Here is a 14,032-nt window from a genome sequence, read left to right as displayed (position 1 = left end):
ACCCCAGCTGCTGCCAGCGAGTTTCTGGCTCCCTCTGCACCGGGACCGTCCTCTGGGGAAGGCGGGTGGAGGAGGAATTCGGAAACCCCAGGATGGGCTTTCCGCAGCTGGAAGTGAAGGGCAACGAGTCTGGGGAAAAAAACCCCACCGTATTCCTGGGGGTGGAGGGGCCCCGTTTACTACACTGTAAGACCTTCTGTTTCTGTAGGAACATCTGAAGATACACAGAATAGTGCTTCGTCGTGCCAGGTAAACAGCTCGCACATGCCATGGCTACGGTCTCTAAGGAGCTTCTGTTTATTATGAACTGTCTCTGGCTCGGCTTTAGCTACAAACCCTCGCTGTGAATCCAGCAGGGAGAGGCTCACAACGAAAAGTGAAGAGCTTGTATGAAGCTATGGGATTATGAGAATTTTTTCCCAGGAATTTTGCTTCCCCCCTCATTTTTTCTTATAAGCCCTGGTTCTTCAGATGGAGTGTTTGCCTCGCCAGTCCCATTTGGAATGAAGCTTTGGTAGGCAGAACAAAAGCGTTATCGAAGGAAAGATGTTAGTGATGCTACAGAGACTTTAAAAAGTCAACTATATCTGAATTACTTATTTCCTAGCTCCTGTGAACTCTCTTTAAACAGAGAAATGCTTGGAATTACATGAAACTAAAGCGAGAGGCTCCCTGGAGGCTCTTGATAAGATTTAAGTTTACAATAAATATTGGTGTATTGATTATTATCATGACCTGCTGATTTTTAATTTCCCTTTACAGAGAAAACCCGAAGTTTCTTGTTTTGAACTAAATTTGGATTATTAAAAGGGCATAAATGTAAATTAACATCCCCAGGGTTATGCTGGCATAATTGAGATCATTGTTTAGCTCTTTTCTTTGGTTCATTTCCTAAGCTTTTGCATTCCCAAAGGGATCTTGTAAGTGAGGCAACGAGACAAGTACAACAAACTTTACAGCGTAAAAGCTCAGGTAGGCAGGTGGCAATGAAACCCTCATCCTCCTCACCGAGAGCGCGATGCATGCAGCTCGTTGCACAATATAAAAGCCGATGAGGTTTTTTAGGATGAGGCCCTTTAGCTGTGAGGGTTAAGAGGTGCTGGTGGCCCTGTGGCAGTGGGTGAAGCACTGAGGAAGCTGAGTAAAAGAAGGGTTGGAGGAAGGGTGAGTCTTCTTCCCCTCACCCCATGGTTGGAGGGGAAGATCTCCAGGACACTTGGTTTTCCAGTGGACTCGACAATATTCTTGTATTATTGGATGGTGATGATTTAGCCATGGGGTTTTATACACACATATTACCACTGCATGGCTGGTAAACCATGCACCCAGTTTGTTCTTTTTTTAACCTAAAAGGAGAGAGGGAATAATTTTTTTTTTTTCATGGCACTGCCATTTCTGATGTCCTCATACCGAGGATTTGACTGCAGTACTTTATGGCTTTCCTACCCTTCCATCAACCTTGGGATGTTTATTTTTCTTCAAACATAGCTGTTTGCAGCATGCTAACAAGAACCGAAGATCTTTTAACACTGCTATTTGTTTACTGACGACATCAAAGACTTTTTTTTCCACGAGCCTTCTTTGAGGCGGTACAATCTGCAAACAGCCATGCAAAACCAAGGTGTGCTTTGTGTAGAGCAAAATAAAACCACAGAGCACTGAAGATACAGATATTTTCTTATCTGAGATTCTAAATTTACCTCTGCTTCATCTACGCTTCTCAAACTACTTATTCCTTACCGAGAGCCCTGCAGTTTCAGCAGACCTTCCTATTGCCTTCAGCTTCAAGCCGGGTGGAAGAATACAACTGCAAACGTGGACAGTGGCAGTGATAGCAGCTAATCTAAAACAAATGTTTTGTAACATCTATGAACAGATTTATTTCCTCGTTTAACTTTGACGGTCAAGATGCGATGCTATGATAATGGAAAGCAGCGCTCTGAATTTTTTGCATTCGGTCCCGTCAGCTTTCGGTTCAGACCCAGGCCGTGGGTGCTGGGCAATACGCAATGGAGGAAACCACAGATGTTGGCGGCAAATTAAATAACAAGATCTGCTGAAAATAACGTCCTGAGAAATACTGGGGAGTCCTTTTTATGGATTGCCTAGATGTGTTGAGGTTATTTTAAGGCCAATTGAACTCCCACTCCTTACAGTATAAACAGGATTACTCTTTGCATGTAACATAAGGCAGCATAAACATCATTGGTATTTCCAGTCATACTTCTAGTATTGCCTCACCCCAAACATGTATCCCACCATTCAGAGCCTAGTGGCAGTCTTCAGAGAGCTTTAAGCACTGGCAGTGCATCAGAGGAAGCGTCTCTGTGGAGGACAACCTAAAGTCTCTCCATGGTGGAGGACCTACTAGAGTGGTACCAACAGACCAACTCCCCCAGGGGCTATTCAACCGGTTGGCTGTGGGATGGATGACAAGGAAGACGAGGGCAACAAGGAGGGAGGGCAGGACAAGGACTGACCAATAAAGTTTTTATTTCACCAAGAAGCAACTCACCTCAAGCTCGCTGGCTGAAGGTTACAGAGCAGGCAAATGCCCAAGGCTTTCTGGGAATCGGGAAGGGCAACGTGCAAGGTCAGTGAGGGTCAGTAAGGCAGATCTGCACGGACAACGTACAGGTCATGAGAAATGCTGACCACATCTGTTGGGGAGGGATGGTGTGTTAAGGGCATTTTCAGCAAAATACAACTTACTTATTAATCACCTGGCTGTGGGCCTAGTTTACCCCGTCACAGCAGGGGAAGACACTTTTCATGACCTGGTGCTCCTGGCAACTTTGGCGATCTGGTGCAAGGTGGGTGGAGGAGACCCATGCCGGAGGGACTGGGTGGCGAGAGGACGTGCTGCTCAGCAGCTCTTAACCCTGACAACACCAAGAGAAGATGCAAAGGGCAAGCAACACAAACCTTTCCCCTTCCACTAGCCTGGTTGAAGGCAAGTAGTGCTGGTGTGACAGGGTGCAGCTAAAGAGGCTGCAAGTCTGTGGGGGACAGGGTGGTTTTGGCCACTTCCCTTGACTTTGGGTGATGCTGAGCTTGGATATAGCATCTGGCTCAGCAAGGCAGGGCTCAGCCTCCCAGGGGTGAGGAAGAAAAGGAGCAACTGTTCCCCCGTCCCAGGGTCCCCGTGGGCTGGGAACAGGGATGTGGCCTCCTCGGTGACACAGCCAGTCCCAGCACTCAGGTGTCTCCTGCAGACCACTTTGAGTCTTCCCTTAAGAACTAAAACAAAATGGCAGAGCCCTAAAAAAAAGTAGATTTAAGCACATCCAACTTTGGGATAGAGCGTAAAACTTCTTGCCAGAGAATTTAAAACAAACTGGAAACTGATCATCTACTCATTTAAACGATGTGCCTGGAGCTAAACCAGCAAGGCTGAATAATCTCTGCGCTGCTTTCATCCTTCTTCAATTTTCTCTTTGTTCCATTAGCCACATGTGCGTTAAGTGTAAATTGAAGGGCTCTTAGCTGGAAAAGCAGATTGTGAAAAGGGCTTGGCCCTCATCTTATAATTCAGCTTCAGTATTACAATTACTCTTAATAGCACTCTTGTTTTGTTGTATTATTTATTCTGGCTAGAACCCTCTAGGATCCCTTGAAGGCTTTTTTTTTTTTTTTCTCTTCTGATGGATTTAGCCAACATCCACTCATGAATCCAGATGTTTCTGCTTTTATCCACAGGAATTTTATGGTATGGATATGCCAAGATTATAACTTCAGGCTCAGCCTCCAGACAAGTATTTTTCAAATTCCCTAAATCAAAAATGGAAAGTGCCATGAAAAACCTGGGCTTTACTGCATTTAGTGTGCCAGAATGGAAATCAAACTGCAGGACAACATTGCTCAAGGTTCTGGATCTGTGTTGATACAGTCTCCTACGCTGCACGAGAAATTATAGCCCAGATCGTGCTATTTTCCATGTCCTCGGACACAAACTCTTGACTTTAGCACATCTTCAGCTCTTCTTTCCATCCACCAGCCTGAAGTCAGGAGCAAAGATACATGTGGGCCCAAGATGCTTACACTGGAAGAAGATTACTCACTGCAAGCCAGAGTCGTTGCTGGTGTATTTAAACGAATGAAAAAGCGCCTGAGTGTGTCGGCTCCCCATCCTCAACACGGATACTCTCCCAGTCAAAACTGGTTCTGAAATAAGGGCGATGATGAAATGTTCCCTGCCCTGATGGGGACTTGGTGCATAAAGCAAGTGTCTGCTGTGCCTTTGACAGCACTTTGGAAGAGTAACCAAACCCAAACTCATTCCTTGTCCAGAGTGATGAAAGCAGCACGAAGCAGACGTTAAAATAACCTTAATAACCTTCCTTTCCGTGCTGCCTGGGGTTTCCTTTGGGCACACCCGCTCACGGCGTCCTGGGTTTCTTCCCTGCTCCCTGTTTTCAGCATGAGAATCCCAGTTAAGGTTTCTGTGAGGTGGTGGCCAGCGCGGTGGCTTGGCTGGTGTCCCCTGTGAGGGATGACCATGTCCTACCAACAGCCCCGAGGTAGCTCAGGAGCACGAGAACAGCAAACGCAGGAGATGCACAGAAGAGTTTTCGTTGGCCTTTTGGCAACAAACAGCAACCATCACCGTGCCTGTGTGCTGTGCACAAAAAGGATGCGATGTTATGCCCGAGTCACAAAATTTTTGAATTTTAACTTTTCCTCCAGGACACTCCTGACTGGCCCGGAGTGCACGGCAGCAGGGCCCTGCTCCCGCCCCTGCCGCGCAGGATCCAGCCCCTTTACAGCCACCCTGTGCGCTGGACCCGGGAGAAACGCGGAGCGGTTATTCCAGCCGGCTGGAGAAGAGCCTGTTCCCCTCCCCAGGAGGCTCAGGCACAGCAGCTAGTTATTGCTTGCTCTAATGGCATTAGTTCTTTACCTGCAGAGTTCCTGGATCAAAGGGAATGTAAATTATTCTTAAAAGCTTTTCTAAGGCTTCCCCCAGCATGGAAAAGCCTCTGAGCTGGCACAAAGGATGGAGCTGGCTCCGTAGCAAACGCCTCCGGGGTAGGGATGCGCCGGGACAAGGAGGCACGAGATCTGGGGAGCAGGCACCCAGAGCCGAGCACCCAGCACTGAGCACCCAGCGCCAAGCACCTGGCACCCAGAGCTGAGCACCCAGCACCAAGCACCCGGCACCCAGAGCCGACCACCCAGCACCCAGCGCCAAGCACCCAGCGCCAAGCACCCGGCACCCAGCGCCGAGCACCCGGCACCCAGAGCCGAGCACGCAGCACCCAGAGCCAAGCACCCAGCGCTGAGCACCCAGTACCCAGGCAGTCTGCACCGGCTGAAGCAGCAAAGCCTTTCACCCACCAACCCCAGAGCTGAGCTCAACCACGCCGAAACCCTGCTGCCTGGGGCTCCTGGAGAGGGGGTGGGGGGTAACTCGCTGCCGGGTGCCCTGGGTCAGGGTGACGAGTCCGGGAGTCGATGTGGTGTCACACGCAGGAGGTGGCGAGGGAGCAGCAGAGTTAATCCGGACAATGCAGTGGAAGGGGAAGGCACTTTTCCTGCTCGTGTCGCGGATCAGAGGTGCTGCGCGGGGCTTACAGAGCGTTAAACACCCCACCAGCACAGTAGTTCTGCCAGTTCTTATTACATTTTCTGTTTTATAATGAGGAACTTTGTTAGCATTCAAGCATGCAGTCTAAATTTTAAAGGCCACCCACTGTACTTACATGCTATAGGACAAACTTCATAAGTATACCTGTTCCAATTTATTCTTCTAGTTTTTTTAGTAAAATCTGGTTTCAATGACTTTGTCTTCCCTGTAAAAAAAAAAATCCACATTTTTCTTTAATAAGTTCATGACATTCAAGCTACTAATTTTCCTTACCATCACATCCCTTTTTGGACACAGAATAAAGGAGACTGAATATAAAAAACAGTTTGGTTTTTTTTTTCCAAGATGGAAATGAAGAAATACAAAAATACTGAGCTCTGTAGTTTTAAAGGTTTGTTTGGGTTTTTTTTCCCAATTCTCTCAGCAGGTCAGAAAAGTGACAAAATGCTTTTGTCTCCATTTCAGTGGGAGGATAGTTTCGCCTTCGACATACTGAGCATCACGGGTGCCTCGGTGCAATTTGCTGCTGCCATTGCATCTCCTCTCCTTGGCCCATACTGCTACTGCTCGCTTGCTGGGATCACTGGGACCACCTACCCGGGTTATGCGGTCCGGTTCCCCTTTCCCTACGCTGGCTCCCCAAACCTCTGCCAAGACCCATCGCGTTATGAAGGGTACCACCTCGCCCTGCAAATACGAGACCCGTGCTTGGGTTCAGCCATGCTCTGTGCATCTTTGGTTTTCGTGATGACTTTTGGGAGACTGCGGCAGTTGGGACATTTGAACGTGAGCATCGGTCACGGTGGGGAAGGTGGATTGCTGCCTGTAATGCCATAATGGCAGCCAGGAGGGCGGCACGGCTGTGCGAGGCCAGGCAGACCCTGAATGCGCTCGCATCAGGATCGGTAGTACCCCCGAAGCCATGTGCGTCACTGCATTAAATCACTTTATGAACCGGTAATTTGGCCCTTCATACCCATTACATCCCAGTGCTGTTTCAACTGAAGGGACACACCTTTAGCATCCATAGCCTGGGCCTCTGAATTTAAAGGCTGGGCAAAATTTTATGGAAGTTACACAATTTGCCTTTGACATTACAGAAAGCAGAACCTGAAGATCTGCCTTTCTGCTTTTCCTTATGGCTGTGAACGCGGCACCGCCATCAATGCATGGAGTCGTTCAACCCCGTGCAGACACAGATCCGTCACCCCAACGGCCAGAGAGGTGCGAAAAACAACCACCATCCAGCACGTACCACCTCTGCTCCAGGTAGAGCCTTAGGCAGCAGCACCTCAACAGCGTGAGGATGAGCGGGGAGGGCAGGAGGAGGAACAGGCTTTTGGGCGACCCGGAGCAGAGCCGGAGCCCAAGCACCACGCTCCCGACCCGACATACCTCCCGCCCACGCGCCTCGAAGGACTCGCCGCTGGGTCAGATATTCACAGATGTTGCTGTGCTGAGGAAAACCTCACCTTCTGCGCAACCAGTCCCTTGGGGTTTTTTCCTTCCGTTTAACTGGAGCCGGTCTTGAATCCCCCAAAATAACGGTGTTTCCACGACAACAGCCCAGCACTGACTCCTCCAGGGCATCTGAAGAATCAGACACGGTCAGAGCTTCCTCCTGCTCCAGCGTCTCACCCCATGGTACCACGGCCCCGTCCTATCACCTCTCCCTCCCCTCCCGCTGAGGTAGGTGCAAACTGCTTTGGGCAGAGCTCCGTCTGCTTTGGCATTACTGGAGTAACTGAAGGGCAAGTCACGCTGCACGAGAGATGTACGAGCAGGCATCGGACCATGGTACCAGCTGATCCGGGGGAGAAAGGCCAAGAGGGTCTGCAGTCTACAGGACTGGAGAGCTGTTGGATTTTGTAATCCCTTAAGCTTTATTAATAATATTCATAATTTTCATGCCCTCCCCAGTATTTTACAGAGGATATGAAACGATCCTTTGCTATTCACAGTCACTCTTTTGCTTCCAAGACACAGCATTTCTCCTGTCCCCCTTCAGAGACCAAAAGCATCCGCAGATGCAGCCTCTCCCCTCGCAGGGCAGGATACCAGCCCGCCGCAGAATCAGGCCCTGCTTGCCCAAGCATTTTCTCCCGCGGGCAGCACAGCCGGTACCTTGCCCAGAGACCGGCTCCAGCCGAGTGCCCAATTGATCCACCGCTCTTGAAGCTGTTCCAAAACCCCGTCCCTTCCCTGCAGCACTTGTCTGCCCTCAGACCAAGATTTACGAGGATTATCCGTGGACGCGGCCGCACGAAAAGCCCGAAAGCTTTTGTTGCAATGCCGCGCGTGGCGCAGAACCGGCAGGATGCTCTGCGCATACCTGATCCGCGCTGAAGGGGCACGAGCAGGACACCCAGACAGACAGCAAGCTCTGGAGCGGGACCTGAGGCAGCGTGGACGCGTGCCAACCTGACAATGGGGTTTCGTTTAGCAAGCCCAGATTTAAGTGTGGAAATCAAATATGAAGCAGTCATAGCCAGCATTGTCTGCATTCTTGGAGTGGCACTGAACGAGCAGAGAGAAAAGAACTGAGACACTGGCCCAGACATGCTCCAGCTGTCTGCGACTACCTCTTCCCTCCTCCGCTGAATGTAACTATTCAGCTTGTTTTCATTTCATTATTGGATGTTATTTTTGCAACCTGGGAAAAGAATAGAAAAGAGGAAAAGAATAAAGTCCTTAAAATGCTTTCGGGTCTATTTTTAAGAACTAGGCCATTTCTTTCCTTTTTATCAGAGATAAAATACAGACTTTAAAAAGTACACGAGGCCCGTGGTATCATTAGTTAAGCATTTGTTTCTCAAATAAGGTCCTTTATCTCAGAGGCAGCAGCATTTGCGCTGCTGTGGTTACTCACGTAGTCATACCCTCCGCGTGCTGAGCAACACGCAATTAAATAGCCGTATAAAACACCCACCGGGTGAGAACAGCTGCCTACAGGTAACCTGAAGTTTCGTGCACGCACTTGCCAAATGTTTCGGCTGTGGCCACGTAAGCTCTCGCTGGCAATGTGGGAGCAGGGCAGGCCCTTTCCTCCATCACCGCGGGGAGGTGAGCGGGAGGCACTCCTTCACCAGGCACAGCGCAAATCGAGCTTTTAATGAGTTCGTTAAGAGCCTGGTGCTGCAGATGGCTATTAACGGGAGCGCTTCTCGACCCGCCGCAGGGCCAGCCCTTCCCCAGCTCCCCTGCCCTCCTCCGCCTTCCTCTCAAGAGCACAGCTCATCCATTTTTAATGTTAAAAAGAATTCGCATCCGAGACCTGATAATAATTTATTTTCCCCTCTCTTTACACCAGTTTTGCTCGTCGGGGAAATGCCAGCACGCACCGCCCGTCCCCCCAGCTGGGGACACTCCACCCTATGAAGAAGTCAGACACTTGCCAGACGAAGGGCCAGGATTATATAGTTCCCACTGAGCGTAGTGGGAATTCTCAGTTTGCGCTGAACTTCTTGGAGAAAATCTTCCCTCCGTTTTGATGCTGACACACTTCAGCACAGCAGCAAATTTTCAATGGTGCTTCAAGGGAAAAGCAAGATTCGGAATGTTTCTTACCATTTTATCTTCCTCTTCGGGATGAAGGCATACACACTAACCCAGAAGCTCTCTTCATATCAGCTTTTGCGCGCTCCTGCAGTATTCCTGGCCCCAGAAGGTCAGATACGCTTTAATGTGAGTTGTCGTCTCTCCAAACATTGTTTTGTACCATCCAAAGCAGGTCTGTAATTCTAAATTTGACTATTTTGAAGTTAAGATTTTTTGAAGTCCACATGCAATAACTGCTACCTACATGCAGATCGTTGCTTCCTAATAAATGGCGTTGCTCTAAGGATTTGTGTGGAGAAGTTTTAACCTTACTTTTATCTTATTCCCGCCAGTTCAGCAAGGGGAGAACCCTTCCTACCTCCTGCTCCAGCATGGTCCTCGCCTGGGCTAGCCAGACCTGGGCACGGCACTCCCCAGCAATACTGGAGACATCAAGCGTGGCAATCCGCTCCCCCAGGTGCCGAGCAGATTGGAATAATGGAAATAAGTTTTAAAGCAGATTGGAAGATGGAAAAGGAATTTTGGAATGTTTCTTGAAATGGTGTTCTTTCCATTTTGCGGCATTCAAATTAGATCATTTCCCTTTTCATGCTGACTTTTTTACCTTTTAGTAGTTTTAAATTTTTTGTTCGATAAAAATTAATTCTCATACCAGAATCTAACTTCCGTCCATTAAGGAAAAAAGATGATGATTGTGAGCAATGAGTTTCTCCAAATCTAGAAACCCTAAACATATGCTCAACACCAAGCCTATAAGCAGCTCCATTTACCTTAATATGTGTGCTTAAGTGGTTTGTTGGCAAAAACTGGACTGCTTATCCCATTCCAGATGAGCCTATTTAATATTTACTGGTATTAATCTGCTCAATAACTATAAACACCAGAAAAAAAAAAAATTAATTGGCTTCTCACAGAGCTTTTCCAAATGTGATTTCTACTTTATCCAGGAAGGCCAAACCGTTCCATGCTCAAGGGCTGACCCCAAAGCCACAGGAATCAGTGGAAGGGTGTTGAGCAATTACACCGGTTTGGGGATGGGATCGCCCGTGAGCAGAAACACCTTTCTGTTTTTGGCGCTGTGACTAATAGGGATAACAAAAGCTCTATGCTGACATTAAGAAAATTTGTTTTATGTATTGACATCCTGTTAACCTCCAGCGCACTTAAAGGAAGCTGTTAATTTAATGGTTGCATCAGAAAGATATGGCAGAACATGTATTGCTGAACAACGAAGGAAATCTCCAAGCCTAATGCCAGCAGTAACACCTGCACGGAACAACACTGACTGCAGGGACCTCGGTACAGAGCATACATTTAAAGAATCTGCCCTTGACAAGGAGAAAATTTTCAAATCAAAGCAGTAGTAGCTGATACAGACTCTGGATACAAGCTTTGGTATCTGCCTCCGCCATACCCTCCAGCACCAAAGCCTCTCTAGATCCCTACATGTCCTTCCAGTTGGAATTTATACAACATGGATAGGGTTAATCCCCTTCCACCACTTGGTGTGAGAGGCTGCATGCAGGTTCTCATCTCGCCCTGTCTGTAAGGTGTTCTTCGCAGCCCTCAAGAACCACAAAAGTTTACTTTGCTATTAAACCCGAGCAGTGCCGTGATTTCACTGCAATTAAATTTGACTATAGGTGGCATCCATTTTACTGAGACGTCAAACTTTTACCTTTGCATATATGCAGTGTAAGTGGAAGGCAATGGTAAGACACTTAGATAAAATGACATCCTTGACCTTAAAATATAGCAAGATATAAAGGCCTTGAGTGAACAAAACACTTCAGCGCATACCTAGCAGCAGACACGCAAGACGCTGTTGAACTCAGCCTGACACAAGTGCTGTAACTAGTATTATGATAATCAGGATTCATTACAAGTTGGGTGGGATGTGAATTATAACTCTGCTGTGAAACCATGTTTTTAATCTGTGAATGCTGGTACACCACCTGAAGTGATGAAGCTGTAGTCTTTCCATTGCCTGCTCAAACACTGGCTTATACTTACACCCCAGAAAATACCTTAATTTACAAAAAGCAAAGTAGAAAGGTTATTTGGGTTGTTGCATTACTTTTAAGACGACCTTTACCTTTTTGTGTCAGGCTGGCACTCACACCAGGTTGAGTCCCAGCTCACTGACCCACATTTGATGCTTCTACAGATTTGAGCTCTGACCTTCCAGGCATGAGATCATGGACTTGCATCCTTGACTCCTGCAACTCACAGCATTGCTCCAAACATCATTCCCGATTGGGGGTCACCCTTGGCTTTGACTCATTTTCTGTTAAACAGCCCGCCACCTCCGTGCACCCAGTCTCCCCATCTGTCTCCTGCACAGCCATCACTGCGCTTTCCTCAACTCTACCTCCCAGTCTTCAACCTGTGGCTCAGGGTCAGCATCATCCTGCAGTCCTTTACCCTGCTGCTGACACTTTCCATCCACTAGCTCCTGAGAAGCAATGGAAAAGAAAGTTCCTTGCAGCTTCAGCCAACCTAACCTCCCAAGGTCTTTCTGCCCAGAGACAATAACTATGGTTCAAGCCAAGACACTATCTCTTCCAGACGAGGGAAGTCTGGCAACCCTGATAGCTAATGACCTACGTAAGCCTGTGTTACAATTTAACTTTCCATAATTCAACTACAGTTTCTGAACTGTGTGGAAATGCTATATGGTACTTACGGAAACATTCATGTTACTTAGATTTTGGAAACAGTAATGCCGTTTGCAGTGGTCTTGGTTAACCACAGTCTCAGACTATCACATCCACTTGATAAAGCTTAGAGACACTTAGAGCCATTTCTACCAAAATAGAGCAGGAGAATTTGTGAGGCGTTTGAGAGAACAAAAATCACTCCTGAGCGTGGGTTCCTCCTCTCTTCTGGCCGCAGCCGGTGCGGGTGTCCATCTGCACGCAGCACAGACGGCAGAATTAAAGCCTAATCCATAATCCTTAGTCAGGCAAAATTACAGTGGGCGGTGGTCTGCCAGCCGAACGCAGCGCTTTATGGCAGGTAGTCAGCGCGCTCCTGCCCGAGACCCTTCGTAGCCCCCAGGGTCTCCAGCCAGCGGTTCCGCTCGCGTGGCAGCAACGTACCAAAGCTATTTTCCCCGCAAGTGGTGTAATTCCTGTTCCAGTTCAGCATGCTTCCTTATCGAGCTGCCATCGCCCACGGATGAGTCTCCCGAGTAATTAATACTGCAGGGGCTCTAATGAAGATGCCATGTAAGGTTGTGCTAGAGCAGCTCCAGGTGACACTACCGGTCTGCCACCCTTTTCCAGCTCTTCGAAATCGTGTCTCCTTGGCTCCTGATTTGTCCTGCTAAAGAGTGCTACAGCACAGAGGCACAGGTAATTTTGCTTCTGTTTCAAAAAAAAAAAATCATAGCAACTCTAGCAGTAGATATATCATTCTAGAGATGAAAATCTGCCATTTCTCAAGTCAGGAGGAAAGTATTAGCAGCAGCACTCCAGCTTTCCACAGGCCATCCTCATGTCTCTGGGCTGTGTTCGCTTTAGATGTTTTTCACCTCAAGTATTTACCATGGACACCTCACCACCACTCTCACCCATGCAGCTCCACTGCTCGGAGCAACCAGGAAAGCGAAAATGAAGCGCTGTCAACTGCCGCTCGGAGCAAAGGAGGCTGCGCAGCCCGCCGAGGGGTTTGGATAGTAGGAAAAAAAAAAAATTATTTTGGATATTAGGAAAAATTTCTTCACCAAGAGGGTGGTCAGGCATTGGAACAGGCTGCCCAGGGAGGTGGTGGAGTCGCCATCTCTGGAAGTGTTCAAAAAACGTGTGGATGTGGCGCTTCAGGACATGGTTTAGGGGACATGGTGGCGCTGGATTAACGGTTGGACTTGATGATCTTGAAGGTCCTTTCCAACCTAGTGATTCTGTGATTCTCTGAAGGGGAGGACTGGATCCAGCTCCTGCAACGCGCGTTCAACGCAGAAGACTGACCTGAGACCACTTGCTCCTCTCGCAGACGGAGGGGTTTAATTCTGGTAACACGTCGTGCAAATGAGCAAAGCCCAATAATCCTTTCACAGGAAAAACACTCCGGAAGCTGTGGTTACCAAATATGCCGTGCTTACAGATTTTACTGAAGGCTTGGAAACGTGGGCTCCACAAGCCAGCGGCTACGGGGCGTTTCCAAGCACGTGAAGCGCGATTGCGTTTCTTTGTGCACGGGGAGGTTATCCGAGTTTGCGTTCCCCAGCTGGGCTGAGGGCACGTCTGGCTCTGCCGGGGCGGCGCGCGGGCGTCCCACCGCCACGCCGCGCCGCGGCACCGGCCGGGGAGCAGATCCTGGCATTCCCATCCAGGTTCAAGCTTTTATGTTCGACTCGCCTCAGAAAACGTCGGGCTTTAATCCTACCGTGCAGGTACTAATAACAGAGAAGAAAACATCTCTGAAGCCCCCGTCTGAAGCCTTTCCCTCCTCGGGACACCTGATTTATTGACAAAGTGTTTCCTGCTTTGTGTCTGACATCCGACTTGACTGCAAATGCCCCTCAGAAGTAAGGAGGAGTTCATCTCTAATCTTTTACCTTCGGGGAAGTTTAGGTTAAAGCCAAACCACATGAAAGGAGACAGCGTTTGCTTGATTTTACAGCTCTGTGAAAATTGGCTTTTTATCATATTGGATGGCAATTTTTGTAACTGGCTCCAATAATTAATTGGAAACTAATCCAGGAACAAATAAGTGAGCTTGTCACAAACTGTATATGGAAGAAAGACTACAGAATAAATTCAAGACAGAAATCTTGCTGGCAAAGATCAAAGGAAAGCAAAGGCATTAGTTAATAGCCGTGTTCTCTGAAAACAAGAAGCCCTTCCTTTGAAGGCAACAGCTGGTGAATCAGAATCTGATGAA

Source organism: Phaethon aethereus (genome assembly GCF_964289735.1).
Source record: "Phaethon aethereus genome assembly, chromosome: 9".
NCBI classification, from domain to species: Eukaryota; Metazoa; Chordata; class Aves; order Phaethontiformes; family Phaethontidae; genus Phaethon; species Phaethon aethereus.
The sequence above is the reverse complement of the archived record's forward strand: the minus strand, read 5'-3'. Positions refer to the sequence as shown.